General features: G+C 43.9%; 1 protein-coding gene across 1 annotated transcript in view; it reads right to left on the bottom strand.

Annotated features, from left to right (window-relative positions):
* Window positions 1–20,167, bottom strand: part of NSMCE2 (NSE2 (MMS21) homolog, SMC5-SMC6 complex SUMO ligase) — a 463,563-nt gene that overhangs the window by 151,064 nt on the left and 292,332 nt on the right. The window lies entirely within an intron of this gene.

Raw genomic sequence — 20,167 nt, 5'->3', positions numbered from 1 at the left:
AGAATGAAATCCTACAAGGACTTCTTAAAGAACCATATGCAACTAAAATGACATCAGTTGGTTTTGTAATACAGTAGTAAATGTTTCTTTTGTGAATTCTTCATTGACACAATTATTCAACCCCTTAAAGACTACCACTCTGAAGAACAGAGGTTCATTGAAGTGTTTTCAATCAGGTATTGTGGATGTCAGGGAGCAGCAATAAAGCCTAATAAGCACCAATTAGGCAGCTTTAAAATGACTGTGATACTCAGCTCCTTCTAGACATTTACTGGTGTGGTTACAAACATGGTGAAGTCAAGAGAATGGTCCAGGAAGACAAGAGAAGAGGTGATTACTCTTCACAGGAAGGGCAATGGCTATAAGAAGATTGCAAAGATGTTAAACATACCAAGAGACACCATAGAAAGCATCATTCGCAAATTCAAGGCAAAGGGCACTGTTGAAACGCTACCTGGTCGTGGCAGAAAGAAGATGCTGACTTCGACTGCTGTGCGCTACCTGAAACGTAGAGTGGAGATAAGTCCCCGTGTGACTGCTGAGGAACTGAGAAAAGATTTGTCAGATGTGGGTACTGAAGTTTCTGCTCAGACAATACGGCGCACACTGCGTAATGAAGGCCTCCATGCCAGAACTCCCAGGCGCACCCCCTTGCTGTCTCCAAAGAATAAGAAGAGTCGACTGCGGTATGCCAAAAGTCATGTGGACAAACCACAGAAGTTTTGGGATAGTGTTCTGTGGACTGATGAAACAAAATTAGAACTGTTTGGGCCCATGGATCAACGCTATGTTTGGAGGAGGAAGAACAAGGCCTATGAAGAAAAGAAACCTTGCCTACTGTGAAGCATGGCGGGGGGGTCAATCATGCTTTGGGGCTGTTTTTGCTTCTGCAGGTACAGGGAAGCTTCAGCGTGTGCAAGGTACCATGAATTCTCTTCGGTACCAGGAGATATTGGATGACACTGTGATGCAGTCCGTCACAAACCTGAGGCTTGGGAGACGTTGGACCTTTCAACAGGACAATGATCCCAAGCATACCTCCAAGTCCACTAGAGCATGGTTGCAGATTAAAGGCTGGAACATTTTGGAGTGGCCATCAGTCACCAGACTTAAATCCGATTGAGAACCTCTGGTGGGACTTAAAGAAAGCAGTTGCAGTGCACAAGCCTAAGAATGTGACTGAACTGGACGCTTTTGCCCATGACGAATGGGCGAAGATACCCATAGATCACTGCAGGACACTTGTGTCAAGCTATGCTTCACGTTTAAAAGCTGTTATAACTGTAAAAGGATGTTGTACTAAGTACTAAGATTGAATGTCACTTGGGGGTTGAATAAAACTGATAATGATGTGAGCACAGAAAAGACATTTGTGGTTATTTCATTATAAATGTTATGTTATATTTGTCTGACCTACACGTGCCTCTTTGATTTAATTGTAAGCAGGATGACTGAATGATCAAAATCAATGTCAAACTGGCCAAAACAATCAATTTCAGTGGGGGTTGAATAATTTTGAATACAACTGTATATGGGGCAGGCAACACTAAAGCAAACTTTGCCAAACAAGCCCACAATGAAACAAGAATCAATGCATCCAAAACTTTCAGATGACAGCTTGGGGCACCTTTCATCAGCAAAGGCCTGGAGATCTGCTATTAAAACTTTGAGAAGGTGTGAATGGAAGATGGCAAATTTACAGACCTTCAAAACGGATGCTTGATGCTAAAAGGCCCAAGAAATCCCAACAGATTTGTAGAAACATCTCCAGAAGAGAAGAGGTCCATCAACGGAAGACACTAGAAAAACACTGGAGTTCCAGAGTGGGTGGGGTTATATGAGGGTGCACTGGAGAGTGTTTCCAGCAAAGCCATTGTCCAATCAATTTGGTTTATCAAAATTTGAGTGGCTACGGTCCGTTCTCTATTTGATATACATTGTCATTTCGATATCGTGTCCCATTCCCAAATACTTCCTGTGGCACTGGCTTCTTTCTTTTTTCTTTTCTATATTGTCCAATCACCTGAAGATAGTGGCATATATAACTACACATCCTGTGTCCTGTATTTTACAATTACTTTTTTTGTTGTTAATAAAAGCCTATTTTTCACAGCATTTTACAATGCAGACCCTAAACACAAAAATCCACGGTGAAAATACTTTTTTGTAAACTTAGATCTTTCTTCTACTTCCTGCTTTTCCTGGGGTACCGGTGGCGTATTTAGATCCTCCCAGGTGCCTCCTAAAAAGGCCACGTGCCTTCCAAGGAGATCCTGCCTGATCTTTTGCATGTGCTTTAGGAGATTTTTTCAGTAACAAGCTGCTCCACATCTCCCATGGCACTATGGCATATGTGTGAAATCATTGGCAGACGTCATTGGTTGGCCAACATAGAATGAGGAAGAAGTAGCCGGCTGACTACTTTTTTTTAAAATTGTAGCATGGATTTCACATCTGAATGAGGGGCAGGCCAAAAAGACTACAGAAAAATGAAAAAATTATAGATAAAGGTTTATTGTTTTTTTTTTTTTAATGTAAAGGTCAGCTTTAACCTTCTTAGCGATATTCCCGAGCGTGGCTCGGGGTTAAATTTCAGAGCCAAAAGCGGTAACCTCGAGCCACACTCGGGGTACCGCCAGAAGCATCGCTGGATCCTGTAAGAGAGGTTACTTACCTTGTCACCGGGATCCAGCGATGTGTCCGGCGGTGTCTCGCAGCGGATCTTCCTCCCGATCGTCTCCGTGCCCCTGCTTCCGTCTCCTGCGACGTGACGGTCGCAGAGGGGTGGAACCGGTGGCAAATTCAAATGTAAAAACACACCAAACACACTGATACCATTCAAAATAAAACAAATCACATTAGTTTGCCCCCCAGTACCCTTTCCTGCAGTTTTACTGTACTTTTTATGTAAATATATAAATATATATATATACACACATATATATACATATACGTAATTCTTGTGAATGAGCAGCCCAAACCAACTGTATACATTATATATATATAATATATGTATACATAATATATGTATATTATATATATATATATATATATATATATATATATATATATATATATATATATAATGTATACAGTTGGTTTGGGCTGCTCATTCTCAAGAATTACATGCAAAATAATGGTACCGCTTTCAGCACCTAAAATCCAAAAGAATCATACCGCCAGGGAGGTTAAGAGAGTCAAGTTTCTTTACAAAAAAAATTAAAAAACGGCAATTTCACTTTAAAAAAAAAAAAAAAAAAGAAAAACGATTAAATATTTATTTAAAAGGGAAGAGGACCAAGTTGTTGAGTGATATTCAGTCATCGGGTGGAAGATAACTCAGCAATGATTTACTCACGCTGTCAGCAGAGGGAGAAGCCACGAGCAGCAAAGTTCCATTTTTGATGCTGAATCATAGATAATTCAACACTAAACTTATGTGTCATGACACCTTTCTCTTGAGCTGTACATGAAACGAGATGTACAGTTCCAGTCATACAAATCACGACTCTTCCAAAATCTGAAACAGTCTGGGATATGAAGAACTTTTTGAAGTGGACATTGTGCCACGGTGACAACAAAAAATAGAAGTTATCTTGACAAGTTGCCATTTTATTCTCTAGCTGTTTTGCAAATTCCATTCTAATTTTATGACAAGAGCAAGGCCTCCTGCTCTCTATCTGACTTGTCACCTCCTCCCATGCTCACCTCCAAGACTTTTCCCAAGTTTCTCCCATCCTATGGAACTCTCTATCCCAATATGTCTGGCTATCTCCTACTATGTCCGCTTAAAGCTGATCACCAAAAACTCTTCTCTTCAGAGAAGTCTACCTGTCATGCCTCACAGTTATTACCTGTTGCATTACTTTACCCTCCCTTTTAGATTGTAAGCTCTGACGAGCAGGGCCCTCTGATTCCTCCTGTAATAAACTGTATTGTAATTATACTGTCTGCCCTCACATTGTAAAGTGCTGTGCAAGCTGTTGACACTATATAAATTCTGTATAATAATAGGGGTCCTCGGACAGCTCTTCTTTCTGTCATTCATCCTTCCTCACTAGATCTGCTCATTAAGCAAAGCTTGTGACCGGCTTTCATGCAGGAAGTTACCATGAAGTATGGTTTCACCTGACTCGGATCATGTGGGACTTCCTACAGAGGTCTTCTGGTATAGAGCAAACAAGTTTCCTGTGTCACAGACAGGAGTCTGTATCCACTGAGAATAGGCCATTCAGGAATTTGGGGAACAAAACTGGGTTGTGTAGAAATACAGGCCTCAGAGGATCCCCGTATACCAGAAGGTCACCAAGAGGACCAGAGATGTATAGTAACTAAGTAAAACTACTTCACTACTGTACTTAAGTACCGAAAGGCGGTATCTGTACTTTCCTGGAGTAGAATTTTTTTCTCCTACTTCCACTTTTACTTCACTACATTTTTTCGATGATTTCAATACTTCTACTCCGATATTTTTTTTTTGTGCTGCATAGTTACTCGTTACAATTATAAAAATGACCACTGCCAGAACAGTAGATGGCAGGTTTCATGAAGCTCAAAACATGTGTATTATCAGCGCATACGAAAATAAAAGCTACTGTATGTATAAATAAAAGCTGCATTTGAAATAATAAAAAACAATATGATGTTCAAACTTTTGACTTCTTTCTTAAAGTCCCGGTTCACACTAGGGCGACCTGTGAGGCGACCTGGTCGCCTCACAGGTCGCCTCCCATAGGGAAGCTGCGGACCCGTTCTAATAGGAGCGACACAAGTCGCTCTGACCTAGAAAAAGGGTCCGGAGCTTCTTTGGGGCGACCAGGAGGCGACCGCCATAGTCTTCAATGTTATGAAGTCCGTGGCGGCCGCTCCGAGGTCGCGGCGCGCTGCTCGCACCGCGACCTCGGAGGTCGCGGTGCGAAGTAGCGTCGCCCCTATGTGAACGGGGCCTAATAACTACCGTGTTTCCCCGAAAATAAGACTGGGTCTTATATTAATTTTGGCTACAAAAACACACTAGAGCTTATTTTCAGGGGGTGTCTTATTTATTTACGGTATGTACAATAATTGACATTTATTCAAAAACAGTCATGTCATCATGACGCTCCTAAGTGGTTAAAACCCTAAAAAAAAAATCCTGATCCTTTAGGGCATGGTAGACAGCACAGTGCATGTACTGTGTCATTTACCCCTCTCTTTGTTCTAAAAAACCTGGAATAAAACAATAAAATGTTTTTAAAAAATGTCCTGTGTCCCGTCTTCCCTGTCAGCTCAGGAGTCAGCATTAGGACATTCTGTAATCCCAAAAAAAAACCTTGGTCAAAATCAGTTTTGTAAAAAGATTATAGAATGTGCAGTGTGTCTCCTTTCGTATTTTTATAGTGGAAAATACCTTATTTACAGCACTGTTGGGTGCTCACATGACCCACCGGAACTCTTCTTCCTAGCTTTGAGCACTGCAGAGTAAGGGGCCGCTGACGTCAACCGGGAGGAGAGCAGAAGATCTACGGCGGGTCATGTGAGCACCCAGCGGCATTATAAATAAGGTATATTTCACAAAGTTACAAAAGGAGACACACTGCATATTATATAATCTTTTTACAAAATGGATTGCATGTTTTTACAACGGCTTTAACTAGGGCTTATTTTCGGGGTAGGGCTTATATTGCAGCCATCCCCAAAATTAAAGCTAGGTCTTATATTCGGGGTAGGGCTTATTTTCAGGGAAACCGGGTACATAACACAGTACTTGTACTTTTACTTTCAGTACTTGAGTAGCAATTTTTATTTCAAAACTACTGGTACTTTTACTTTCAGTACTTGAGTAGCAAAATTAAAAAAAAAACTACTTGCAATACTTAAGTACAAAAAATGTTGAATACTTTAGTACTTCTACTCAAGTCACTTTTTGATCGAGCACTTCCACTTCTACTCAAGTCACTTTTTGATGGAGCACTTGTAGTTTTACTCAAGTATGGGTTTCGAGTACTTTATACAACTCTGAAGAGGACACTGGAAGCTAGGAGCATGAAGTGGCAGAAGACTGTGGAGACACAAAGTGACCGCAGGGGCAGAGGTGTCAATGGGTGAAAAATACAGTGATGACAGAATATTTCAAGGACCCAAGGATAGAAAGAGGCTGGGATCACAGTAACACAAGAATGCACAGGACACAAAGTAGTCCCAAGCAGGCACTAAGTGGAGAAACTGGAAGATAACAAAGGTCAGAGAGGTTCACTGGAATACAGGACAGTCTCGGGAAGAAAACATAGGCACAGTTCACTAGGAATCCGGTATGGTTTGCTTTACCGTAAGTGCAAACCATGCAAAGGCACAGAACTTTCTATTGATGACTAGGGACAGAAGCAGGGATCAATGTGGTCTGGTCAACAGAGGTGATGAAGTATGTGTGCCCAGGAACATTTCATTATAGTCCAGTTTGAGCGTAGACTAGCGGGGGAGTGGTTGGGGGGGGGGGGGGGGGGGTAGGATTGCATCCTAAGTCCACCACAAAAACAAAGTATTTATAGGACCATGATTTTAGAACAAGTTTGATACAGCCTTTAAAGCGGAGTTCCAGTCATTTTTTTGTTTATTAAATGTCAGCAGCTACAGAAAGTGTAGCTGCTGACTTTTATTAAACAGCCACTCACCTGTCCCACGATCCAGCGGTAATACTCACCCCAGTCCTGTTTACCCAGTGTCCTCCCTTGGGGCGATGGCATCTCTACTATGGGCACCCAGATGTGAGAGCTTGCAGGCTTCACAGCCGGGTGCCCATTGTGCATGCGCGAACGGTGGTGTGCTCTGTGACTGGTCCTAAAGTCTAATAGGACCTGTCATGTGTCCCAGAAGACTTCGGGAAGGATAACTTCTGCTTCCGATGGCCTAAGGCACAGGTGTCAAACACAAGGCCAGCGGGCCGAATGCGTCCCCCCAGACCATTTCATGTGGCTCTCTTGCACCTCTCCTGCAGCTGCTGCACCCCCCTTGTCTCTATCTTTTCTCTGTAGTCGGCAGCAGAGAGGACAGAACTCCTTTGCCAGATCCTGCACTCCTCTGTGCAGTGGCAGAAAGACTCGTCTTTGCCCACCCCCACCCCCCATTCTCAAAAGTCCGCAGCAGAGAGGAGGGCAGAACTCCTCCTAGAGACCTTGCACCTCTCTGTGCAGCCCCAACACCACCTTGCCTTTGCCTCCCCTGGTCTCAGCATTTACCAGACTCTGGAAGCTGACTCCAGCCCTCCTCTGGTTCTCCTCCAGATACTGCACTTCTTCCCAGATCCACCCACATCTTCTTCCTTGCAGCAGCACAAGGTAAGGGGGTGCATTGCGATGTAAGGAAAGGTGGGTGACTTGACTTCTGATGGTGGAGGGGCTCTTGACCAGTGCTGTATCTTGGCCTAGGCCAACAAGGCCCAGGCCTAGGGCAGCACTTTGCAGGGGGGCAGCAAAAAAGCTGCAACCCGCACGAAAAGAAAATAGCCTCCTCCCAGTTTCCACACGAAAAGGGTCCCCGCTGGCTTATAAGATATTTGGATATACTTGTACTTGGATATACTTGTGTTTGCTGCCACTGATTATTTCACTTATTTGTATAATGACTATGGACGTCCTATTCATTATACAAATAAGTGAAATAATCCTATGATTACAAATCAGTGGCAGCAAACACAAATCCAAATATCCCAAAAGAAAGGAGTAATCCTTACTAATCCAGTGACATAAGGCTGTACTAATGGGCACCGATAAGGCTGCACTGATGAGGTGACACTGATAAGCTGCACTAATAAGGCAGCACTGATAAGCTGCACTGATGGGCACTGATATGCTGCACTGATGGGCAACTGATATGCTGCACTGATGGGCAACCAATGTGCTGCACTGATGGGCAACTGATGTGCTGCACTGATTGGCACGAGGTGGCACTGATGGGCAACTGATATTCTGCACTGATGGGCACGAGGCCGAACTGATATGCTGTCCTGATGGGCACTGATATTTTGCATTGATGGCCACTGATGGAAACTAATGAGGCTGCACTGATGGGCACTGATGAGGCTGAACTTATGGGAACTGATGAGGCTGAACTTATGGGAACTGATGAGGCTGTATTGAAGGGCACTGATAGATTGTCGTTATGGTCTGTGGTTTACAGATGACAGGGCGGGTAACAGGAAGGGGTGTGGCCTTTACAGGAAGGGGTGGGTCATATGTAAATTAGGGGGTGCCCAAGCATAGTTAGGCCTAGGGCAGCACAAAACCTAAATACACCACTGCTCTTGACATCTCATGTAAGGGTGTAAGGGGGGCGTGGGATGCTCTAGACATCTAATCCTACAGATATAACTGGCCCTTTGAGGGCAACCATAATGCTGGTGCGGCTCGCGATTAAATTGAGTTTGACACCCCTGGCCTAAGGCAACCGGAACGGGAATGGGAGCAGGTACCTGCTCCCCCCTCCTCCCCAAAAGCCCTGTTTCACAAACAGGAGTCGGGGGGGGGGTCCTTAAAGCGGAAGTTACACTTTTGGTTGGAACTCCGCTTTAATATCTGAAATAAACCATTTGTTTGAGCATTTTTGGCTGGTTACTATCACTGATGCAGCATAAAGCGGACCTTTGCAGGGGGTCTGGGATCTGCAGTATATAATTGGCACAATGCAAGAATTATCTCTAACAAACATTTTCAGTTAGTTATATGACCTGGAATTGGTGTGCTGCAAAATCAGCTTGTCACAGCAATCCCCATGAATTTTTCCCAACTCTACAGCCCATACCTTGCCTTATCTATTAAAACAGTCATAACTGTAGAGAATCCGTTCTCATGCATTCATAAAAATTAATCCTACTAATTGCTTCTCATGCTACACAGGGTAAGCCAACATTACCGGCTCTGCAGCAAGCTAGGCGCTTGAAAAATAATTACCTAAATGGTATTTTTATATCCTTTATTGGTCCAAGCGATGTTGAAATCTACAAAACCACAAGCACAAATACAGCTGTCACCAGGCAAGTTATGTAACAAGGTATTATTAATGAGATCGGAGGAGAGCAGCGCACAACAAGGAGTCACTTATAAAGCAGCAAAAACAAAAGATTTTATCTCATTAAAACAGGCTGATATCAGACAGGCCTGGCAACTGGAGAACTGTTCCCGAAGCTTTTCAGCAGAACATTGGAAATGCCAGCTTCGTGGTCATTGTACCCAGAAATAATCGGGCGCTCTCCTTTGACAGGACCACAGAGCTCGCCATTCAGATCTCAACACTACACTGCACAGTAAGAGGCATTGGGTTAAGACGCTGCGTGTTCACTCTCTCGCTGAGAAGATGGTTAGATTGTATCAAAAGTAACACCCATTGCTATATGTAATTGTTACATTTTACATTTATATCAGATGTGGTGGCAAAGTCATTTCCCTGACAGAAGCCTTGGACTCAACTGCATTCTACGTACTTGTGAGCATTCCATTTACCTGCTCCTTGTCTGAGAGTCGGTTCACACTGAGGCGACACGACTCCTTACTACTTCGGGGGCGACTTGTGCATTACCATGCACCACGACTTCGGAGCGACTTGCAGGGACTTCACATAATGGAAGTCTAGGCAAGTCACCCCGAAGTAGTACAGGACCCTTTTTCTAAGTCGGAGCGACTTGTGTCGCTCCTATTAGAATGGGTCCTGTATCGGTCAATGGGCCGCGAGGGAGCGCGACTTGTCAGGCTGACAAGTTGCCTGACAAGTCGCGCTAGTGTGGACCGGTGTTCCGTGAGAATTACCTACCCCGTGAGAAAAACCTACCCCTCGTCACTTCCGGTTCACGGCACTGTATGGAATGCAGCGGTTACATTAAAACAACTGTGCTGCAAAACGAGTCATCTCCGCTCCTGTCCCTGTCACTTCCCTGATCTTGGATAGTAAATATAAAAGCGGCGGCGGGTGTATGCAAACATAAATCACGGAGCCGAGAGCCGCTTTTATATTTACTAGCCAAGATCAGGTAAGTGACAGGGACAGGAGCGGAGATGACTCATGTTGCAGCACAGCTGTTTTATGTAACCGTCGCGTGGGTAGGTTTTGTTCACGGTACACCGTGATATTTTCATACTAGTGCGCATGCGCACTAGTCAGCTCCTGAGTTGTTCCATTAGGTATCCGGGGCTGTGAGCATGCGCACTGCTGCGCTGCTCAGCTGTTCCTGGCCGGAAATGACGAGGGTAGGTTTTTCTCACGGGGTAGGTAATTCTCACGGAACACCGGCTCTAAGTTGAAAACAAAGGTTACATAGTTTGGGCCCTTTCACACAGGCTTTCAGATCCGGACCGCCTGTCAGTTTTTCAGGTGGTCAAATATCAGTGACTAATAATCTATGCATATATTAATATGACAGTGCAAATATCAATGATTAACACATTCAAATAAAGTGACAGTGCACAGTGCAAATAACACAATCCAAATAAAGTGACAGTGCACAAAGAGTCTATATATGATTAATGAAATTCCATATATGACATAAAATTATAGTCCTTGTGTGCAAAAAAATGCAGGTGCAATATATGCAGCAAACAGTTCGGTGATTTAAAGTGCTTAGTGCTCAGAAGGAGTGCTCCTTATGCCGAGATGGAAAGGAGGAAAGTAAAAATCCACCACCAGATGCTCTACACACTTACCGGATGGCCCCTTGGTAAGTGGTATGCTGTATGCAGGATCCCAGTATGGATGGAATGCCGGCCCCAGCTTGTGTATTAATCCAAGAATCTGTCCACTTATAAGGACTGGTAGACTCTTCCTCCAATGCCTCTCCTCAAGCCACAATCAGACCGATCATACAAAAACAGAAGGACTTCATGGTATAGTACGTATTGCCAGTTTAATAAAAAGAAATGGAGCCACTTACATCAGGTAGTACAAGGAACAGCTTCTCACAGCATCGCAAGCCGGTTTGCGTTCCGGCTGCGTTCTAAGGAACCGGAAGTGACGTGGGCGTAATGTGAGGACCCGACCGGTTTCGTCAGCCAACGTGTGACGTCATCAGGGACATCATCCCACTTACCAATGCTAGACCCCAAGGGGCCATCCGGTAAGTGTGTAGAGCATCTGGTGGTGGATTTTTCCTTTCCTCCTTTCCATCTCGGCATAAGGAAGCACTCCTTCTGAGCACTAGCACTTTAGATCACCAAACTGTTTGCTGCATATATTGCACCTGCATTTTTGCACACAAGGACTATAATTTTATGTCATATATGGAATTTCATTAATCGTATATAGACTCTTTGTGCACTGTCACTTTATTTGGATTGTGTTATTTGCACTGTGCACTGTCACTTTATTTGAATGTGTTATTCATTGATATTTGCACTGTGGATCTGCCTTGTATCAATGGTTCAGGTTGGTGGTGGTGTAATGGTGTGGGGGATATTTTCTTGGCACACTTTGGGCCCCTTAGCATCAACTGAGCAGCTTTTAAACACCACGGCCTACCTGAGTATTGTTGCTGACCATGTCCATCCCTTTATGACTACAGTGTCCCCATCTTCTGATGGCTCCTTTCAGCAGGATAATGCACCATGTCACAAAGCTCATTTCTTCACCATGACAATGAGGTCGCTGTACTTCAATGGCCTCCACACTCACCACATCTCATCCAATAGAGGACCTTTGGGATGTGGTGGAACAGAAGATTTGCATCATGGATGTGCAGCCAACAAATCAGCAGCAACTGCATGATGCTATCATGTCACTATGGAGCAAAATCTCTGAGGAATGTTTCCAACACCTTGTTGAATCTCTGCCACGAAGAATGAAGGCAGCTCTGAAGGTAAAAGGGGGTCCAACCCGGTACTAGCAAGGTGTACCCAATAAAGTGGCTGGTGAGCGTATGTGTATTTCTTCTTGCCAGTGCCATATTTTCATGTGCTTACAATAATTTCTATGGGCTCTACAACACGTTTCTGAGCACCAGCACCAAAAAAAAGCACTATATTACTAAGGATGCACCGATCCGACTTTTTTGGACCCAATGCCGATATCTGGTGTGAAATCGCCGATACCGATACCGGAACCGATCCGGAGCTACACACAAAGCAAGCGGCTGCAGTACAGAGCAAAGCCGCTGCTTCATGTGCACGGCTCCTCCATTCACAGGCGGAGTGCATCTGATATCACTCCGCCTGTGAGCCGGGACTTTACAGGAAGTAGCGGCTCCCATCCCATACTACTACTGCACCAAGTAAGGGATGGCTGAGCCGTTACTAAGCAAAAACTGGATCGGCCAGTGGATCGGTCAATGTTACCGATCCCCCGATCCAGCTATAATGGCCATATCGGCGCCGATATCCGATCCGAATATCGGATCGGTGCATCCCTATATATTACAGTATACATATATGAAGTTGATGAGGATTTCCAGTTGCATTTTTGGTTTTATATCAGGGGTCTCCAAACTTTCTAAACAAAGGGCCAGTTTATTGTGCTTTATACTCTAGGGGGGCCAGACTGTGGCCAGTGGGAGTGGAAAATACCTTAAGATTGGTGCAAGCAAACAATGCCTCAGGCTTGGTGGTCAGTAGGATAAGGAATAGTGCCCCATCACTGGTATTACTGGGAGGAAATATACCCCCATGATTGATGTCTATGGGAAGAATATTGCCTCACTGTAGGTAACAATGAAGGGAATGGTGTGTCATTGGTGTCAGTGGGAGGAATAGCGCCTCAAAAGGTAAAATGTACGCAAGAGGCCGCATCCGGGCCATGGGTCGCAGTTTGGAGACCACTGTGCTAAACAATCCATGCTTCATGGTACACAAGTATGAATAAGGCTGATCTGTTTTACAAAAGGCAGCCAACATTCAGAGCTGGCATTAGCCAATAAATGCAATGTTTGGTAGTTTGGTAAACTGTATACGCTCAATAAATTCTTGGAATTGTTTCATTCCTGGTGTCCTAATAACGAGAATTCTCCGCTCTTACATAATACAAACATTACATATACATGCAAGAGAATTACAAACACACCGTGTCCTGCAACGTTCACTAGAAGTGAGCCAAGTTTTTTTATTTTCCGCTGAAATTCAGTTATTCTGTTTATGGAACATGCTGACCCCACCAGGCAATGCAACCTGGGACTCGCACCACCACAACAATGTATTATAGGGCTACAAAAACCTGATATGAATGATTAACACAACAAACTGGCAGTCATTCAGGTTTTACTTGCAAAATAATTTGCAACCCTGTACTGGTAATATAATAATTGACACACATTTTCTAAACAGCCGGAGAGGTGACAGTTTCTGATAAGTTGTCTCCTCCCCACCTCCATTCTGGTAAAGGAGGACATGACCCAGGAAATGTATTTATGTTTCCAATTGATCAACTTGCTGGATACAATAGGTTTACTTTAGGCCCAATGCACACTGGGCATTTTGCCTCGGTGCATGAGGCTCCATCATATAGGTGTGAGTGGAATGTGCACCGACCTCTGTGACCAACACATGTCAAGGGGCTGAGGCCATACACAGACATATCCACATCTAAAGCATGGGGTCGGATTGAGCAGCGTCTTATCCCATATACGGCCATATGTGTAATATGTGACCACAAAAATGAGATGTATGTACTATGTGACCACGAAAATGAGATGTGTGTACTATGTGACCACGAAAATGAGATGTGTGTACTATGTTACCACGAAAATGAGATGTGTGTACTATGTTACCACGAAAATGAGATGTGTGTACTATGTTACCACGAAAATGCCGTATGTGTACTTTGTGACCACGAAAATGCCAAATGTGTACTATTGGACCACAAAAATTCTGTATGTGTACTATGTGACCACGAAAATGCAGTATGTGTACTATATGACCATGAAAATGCAGTATGTGTACTATTGGACCACAAAAATTCTGTATGTGTACTATGTGACCACGAAAATGCCATATGTGTACTATGTGACCACGAAAATGCAGTATGTGTACTATGTGACCACAAAAATGCAGTATATGTACTATGTGACCACAAAAATGCAGTATGTGTACTATGTGACCACAAAAATGCAGTATGTGTACTAAATGACCACGAAAATGCAGTATGTGTACTAAATGACCACGAAAATGCAGTATGTGTACTAAATGACCACAAAAATGCAGTATGTGTACTAAATGACCACGAAAATGCAGTATGTGTACTATGTAACAACGAAAAGGTAGTATGTGTACTATATGACCACGAAAATGGCATATGTGTACTATGTGACCACGAAAATGGCATTTGTGTACTATGTGACCATGAAAATCGTATATGTACTATGTGACCACGAAAATGCTGCACGTGTTCTTTGTGACCACAAATTGCCGTATGTGTAGTATGGGACTACAAAAATGCTTTATGTGTACTATGCGACCACGAAAATGGCGTATGTGTACTGTGTGACCGCAAAAATGGCGTATGTGTACTGTCTGACCACGAAAATGGCGTATGTGTACTGTCTGACCACGAAAATGGCGTATGTGTACTGTCTGACCATGAAAATGGCGTATGTGTACTGTCTGACCATGAAAATGGCGTATGTGCACTGTCTGACCACGAAAATGGCGTATGTGTACTGTCTGACCACGAAAATGGCGTATGTGTACTGTCTGACCATGAAAATGGTGTATGTGTACTGTCTGACCACGAAAATGGCGTATGTGCACTGTCTGACCACGAAAATGGCGTATGTGTACTGTGTGACTGTGAAAACCGTATGTGTACTATATGACCACGAAAACTGTGTATGTACCATGTGACCACGAAAATAAAGCTTTTGACCCCTTTGAGGAATCCTTGGTGTGCTGATGATATTTCTTCACTCTGATTGTCTACAATTTCCAGCCCATGGTCATTACAGCGCCCAGCACACCTGAACAGCCATTTTTAGGAACGTATGCATGGGGAATATTGCGTATGGACTTATCCCACATATGCTCACACTTCTGAATTAGTGGCTGACACTTGCTCCTACTTTCTGAATACCGGTAAGGATATCTGTTATCCTCCAGCTTTGTTGCGCTCCAAGTTTACACGAGATCAGGGAATGTGCACCGAGTAGTATTTACGTTTAGGGCAGAATGGCAGTAGGGAAGATGGCCCTGGCCCAGTCTGCATTCTGGGCATTCGTCCCTGGGCACATACTGCCCCCTAAACCTTAGTACAACAGGCTGCTGGCAGCGGGGCTGGACTCTGCCACCTGCAGCACACATCTAAACACCAGAGCCTCATGCACCGGGGCTAAATGCCCAGTAATCATGGGGCCTTAGAGAGACTCTGACCACAAAAAATACTCCCCTGTCTTGCTGCCCACAACACCAAACTCCAATGAGTTAAAGGCAATGTTCACCCTTTGGGGGAAAAAAATAACAAATGCACCCACATACTGTGAAGATAAAAAAATGTGCATTTTGTTCATTTTCTGCATTGGAGCCTGCAGAGAATTTCAACCACAATCATAGGAGGGGGGGGGGGGGGAGGATAAACGTACGTAAATCTCCCTTTATTGTTCCCCTAGGCATAAATGAGCAATTAACCCTTTGTAGTGCCGACACAAAACTACTGCAAGGGGTCATTTTTAACTTGTGCAGAGTTGGGCTTTAGAGATCTATATTTGCTAAAAAAAATTCAGTGTGTTGAATACCTGGTACCCCACTGCACTCTGTGGTACCTTCCATCATCCCTTCTATCCCTTAATGATTTGGGGCCAGCAGAGTAAACAAGAAGAGGATGAGGGGAAGGGCAGCATCCAACACTTTCAGAAGGGTTGAATGCTGAACATACTCATTATGCTTTGGTCTTCCTCACAACGGAGTCTGGAGGTATGGGCACTGTGACCGGTTATATGATTTCTTTAACCACTTAAGCCCCGGAAGATTTCACCCCCTTTCCGACCAGGGGGTATTTTGCGATTCGGCACTGCGTGACTTTAACGGACAATTGCGCGGTCGTGCGATGCTGTACCTAAACAAATTTGACGTCCTTTTTTCCCCACAAACAGCTTTCTTTTGGTGGTATTTGATCACCTGTGCGATTTTTTAGTTTTTGCGCTATAAACAAAAAAAGAGCGTTTATTTTGAAAAAATAACAATATTTTTAACATTTTTTTATATGAAATTCCCCCCCAAATAAATGTAAAAATCAAAATTTTTTTAAATTTTTGGCCAATTTGTTTTCTGCTACCTATGTTTGATAAAAAAAATCACAATAAGCGTATTTTGATTGGTTTGCGCAAAAGTTATTGCGTTTACTAAGGGAAAGATTTTTGTAATTTTTGGTGTTTTTTTTTTTTAACGAGTAATGGCGGCGATCTGCGATTTTTTTGGCGGGACTGCAACATTGCGGCGGACAGATCGGACCCCTGACTGACATTTTTGACACTTTTGGGGGTACCAGTGACATTACTGCAGTAATTAGTGCTATATATATGCACTGTTACTGTAAAAATGACACTGGCAGGGAAGGGGTTAATTTTATTGGAGAGGGAGGGGTTAATGTATGCCTGGTGCTTACTGACGTGTGTGGGGGGAGGTGACTGAGTGAGTCAGGGACAGATCGCATGTTCAGCTATGCTGAACCCTGCAATCTGTCACTCCCTGTCACTTAGGAGATCCGCCGCTCTGTTTACACAAGCGGGCGGATCTCCAAACTAGATTCCCAGACGATCGAGGAAGAGCAGCGGCGATCGCCGCTGCTCCTCCCCTGGCTTGACTCCCGCTGTGACTGAAAACAGCAGGAGCGCGCCTCCTACAGGGGGAGGAGTCCAGCGACGTAGTACTACGTCACTGGACGATAACGGGCCACATTGCTGCAGTAGCAGCAATGTGAGCAGACCTAAAGTGGTTAAAGATCTAAATTTGCTAAAAAAAATCTTCAGTGTGTTGAATATCTGGTACCCCACTGCACTCTGTGGTTCCTTCCATCATCCCTTCTGTCCTGTAATGATATGGGGCCAGCAGAGTAAACAAGAAAGAGAGGACGAGGGGAGGGGGGGCAGCATCCGACACTTCCAGAAGGGTTGAATGCTGAACATACTCATTATGCTTTGGTCTTCATCACAACGGAGTCTGGAGGTATGGGCACTGTGACCGGTTATATGATTTATTTAACCAGTTCCGGACCGTCCTATAGCAGATTTACTGCTACAGGGTGGCCCTCCTGTGCAGGATCACGTTTATATATGTGGTTCTGCACTTCCGCCTGCAGGGGGCACATGCTCACCCCTGGCTGCAGGTGCCAGGCAATGTATGTCCGCCTGGCAACCGCCGAACGTTGGTAGAACAACAGAACAGAGATCTGAATATGTAAACAAGGCAGATATCTGTTTTGACAAAGGGGAAGGGATGGATTTTGTGGGGAGTTTGAGGGAACAAAATCCATCTCTTCCCTTAGTAAAAGCAGCACACACAACACAAAAGCACCGGCTAGGCACACAATTAACCCTTTGATTGCCCTATATGTTTAACCCCTTCCCAGCCAGTACCATTAGCACAGTGACAGTGTATATTTTTAGCATTGATCACTTTTAGTGTCACTGGTTCCCTCAAAGTGTCAAAAGTTTCAGTTAGTGTCCAAATGCCCGCTGCAATATTGCAGTCCTGCTATAAGTCACTGATCACTGCCATTACTAGTTAAAAAAATAAAGAAAAACTCCAAATATATGTGCCCACACACATATATATATATATATATATATATATATATATATATAAACATACATGCATACACTTTTTTTTTTTTTCGTTTTTCTTTTGAATAGCGGCAGAGTCATTTAAAGTCATGCAGAGACGTGTCACAACAGACAAGAAGTTGCTGCCAACTGTGTAATAGAATGTGCAATCCACACTCATCCTCTAATTACAGCTGAACAATCCCTGTGCTGCAGATGATTGGACAGGATCTGAGCAGTGCAATACCTGACATACACAGTGAAGCAGCTTTACAGGAGTGTAAGGCACATTGCATCCAGGATATGAGCTCACAGCTCCTGACACAATGCTGTCTTGTAACACACAACAGACCTGAATTGTGATGAGACATTGGAAGGAGACATGGCTTGTCCCATTGGCTCATTACCTTGATATTTGGACGTGTGAATACAGGCATTACCGGGACAGCACATGGTTTCGGAGAAGAGATTGTACAAGCTGCTAATAATATTTTAATATCTGGACTGACTGCTGTGGACGAAACACATCTGAAAGGAAAGCCGTACCCGGACTGAGATTTAAAGCGGTAATAAACCGAAAAACAAAAATGTAATACATTGCAGCCAATGCCGGGGCAAGGTGATCCAGCGCCCAGGGCAAAGATGCAAAACTGTGCCCCCCCCTTCCTTGGGGTTAGGGTCAGGGCGCCCACATCCCTGCAAAAAAACCACTGCGCCCAGGGCAGCAGCTCCTCCTGCCCCCCCCCTTCTCCCGGCCCTGATTGCAGCTTACCAATCAATAAATGTGGTGGCTGCAATCGTTTTTTTTCCCCCTCTGTTTTTACCTTGCGATCTGGCCAGTGACATACCTCCTGTAGTAGGGGGAATGAGGGGATGGGGAAATGGGAGGGGGGGGGGGTTGAGTTGTGTTAACCACTTAAGCCCCGGAAGATTTTACCCCCTTCCTGACCAGGGGGTATTTTGCGATTCGGCACTGCGTGACTTTAACGGACAATTGCGCGGTCGTGCGATGCTATACCTAAACGAATTTGACGTCCTTTTTTTCCCCACAAACAGAGCTTTCTTTTGGTGGTATTTGATCACCTGTGCGTTTTTTTGATCATGCGCTATAAACAAAAAAAGAGGGTCAATTTTGCAAAAATAACAATATTTTTCAAATTTTTTTATATGAAATTCCCCCCCAAAAAATGTAAAAATCTAAATTTTTTAACATTTTCGGCCAATTTGTTTTATCCTACCTATGTTTGGTAAAAAAATCACAAAAAGCGTATTTTGATTGGTTTGCGCAAAAGTTATTGCGTTTACTAACAAAGGGAAAGATTTTTGTCATTTTTTTTTTTAACGCGTGGTGAGCTGCGATTTTTTTTGCGGTACTGCGACATTGCGGCGGACAGATCGGACCCTTGACGGACATTGACACTTTTGGGGTTACCAGTGACATTTCTACAGTAATCAGTGCTATACATTTGCACTGTTACTGTAAAATTACACTGGCAGCGAAGGGGATAACTTTATTTGAGAGGGAGGGGTGGTGTGTGTCCCTAGGGGCGTGATTCTAACTGTGATTGGCTGTGGCTTGAGCTGTAGAAACAGTGATCAACGGTCCTACATAGTAGAACCTTATGATCACTGTTTCTACACAAGGGAGAATGACAGGCGGCTTGTTTACATCAGCCGCATGCCTTTCTCCCTCTGCACCGACGATCGCCGAGTGACCGGTGGACATCGGGTCCGCCGGTCACACGCGCGGGGGGGTGGGTCCGTGACCGCGCGGGAGCAGGAGTGCGCCCAGAGCCTCACAGACTAGTGACGTACCCATACGTCACTTTGCCTGTGAGGGGCTGACTGCGGCGGCGGTCGGCAAGTGTACTTGCGGCGGTCGGCAAGTGGTTAACTGACAATTGTGCGGTTGTGCGACTGTACCAAAACAAAATGTACATCACCCCCCCCCCCCCAAATAGAGCTTTCTTTTGGTGGTATTTGATCACCTCTGCATTTTTTATTTCTTTCACTATAAACAAAAAAAATAAAAATACAGACAATTTAAAAAAATAAAACAATATTTCTTACTTTCTGCTATAAAACACATCCAATAAAAAAATGTAAATTTTCTTCATCAATTTAGGCCAATATGTATTCTGCTACATGTTTTTGCAAAAAAAATAAAAAATCCCAATAAGTATGTATTGATTGGTTTGCGCAAAAGTTATAGCGTCTACAAACTATGAGATATTTAAATTTTTCCTAGTAATGGGGACCATCAGCGACTTATAGCCTAAATGCGATATTGTGGCAGGTATTCGGACACTGACACTTTTTTGGAACCAGTGTGACTAATATAGTGATCAGTGCTAAAAATATGCACTGTCACTGTACTAATGGCACTGGCTGGGAAGGGGTTATCATCAGTGGTGATCCAAGGAATAACTGTATGCCTAGCCGGTGTTTTTTTCAGTGTGGGAGGTGCTTTTA

The sequence above is a fragment of the Pelophylax lessonae genome (genome assembly GCF_965119305.1).
Source record: "Pelophylax lessonae genome assembly, chromosome: 5".
NCBI lineage: Eukaryota > Metazoa > Chordata > Amphibia > Anura > Ranidae > Pelophylax > Pelophylax lessonae.
The sequence above is the reverse complement of the archived record's forward strand: the minus strand, read 5'-3'. Positions and strand labels throughout refer to the sequence as shown.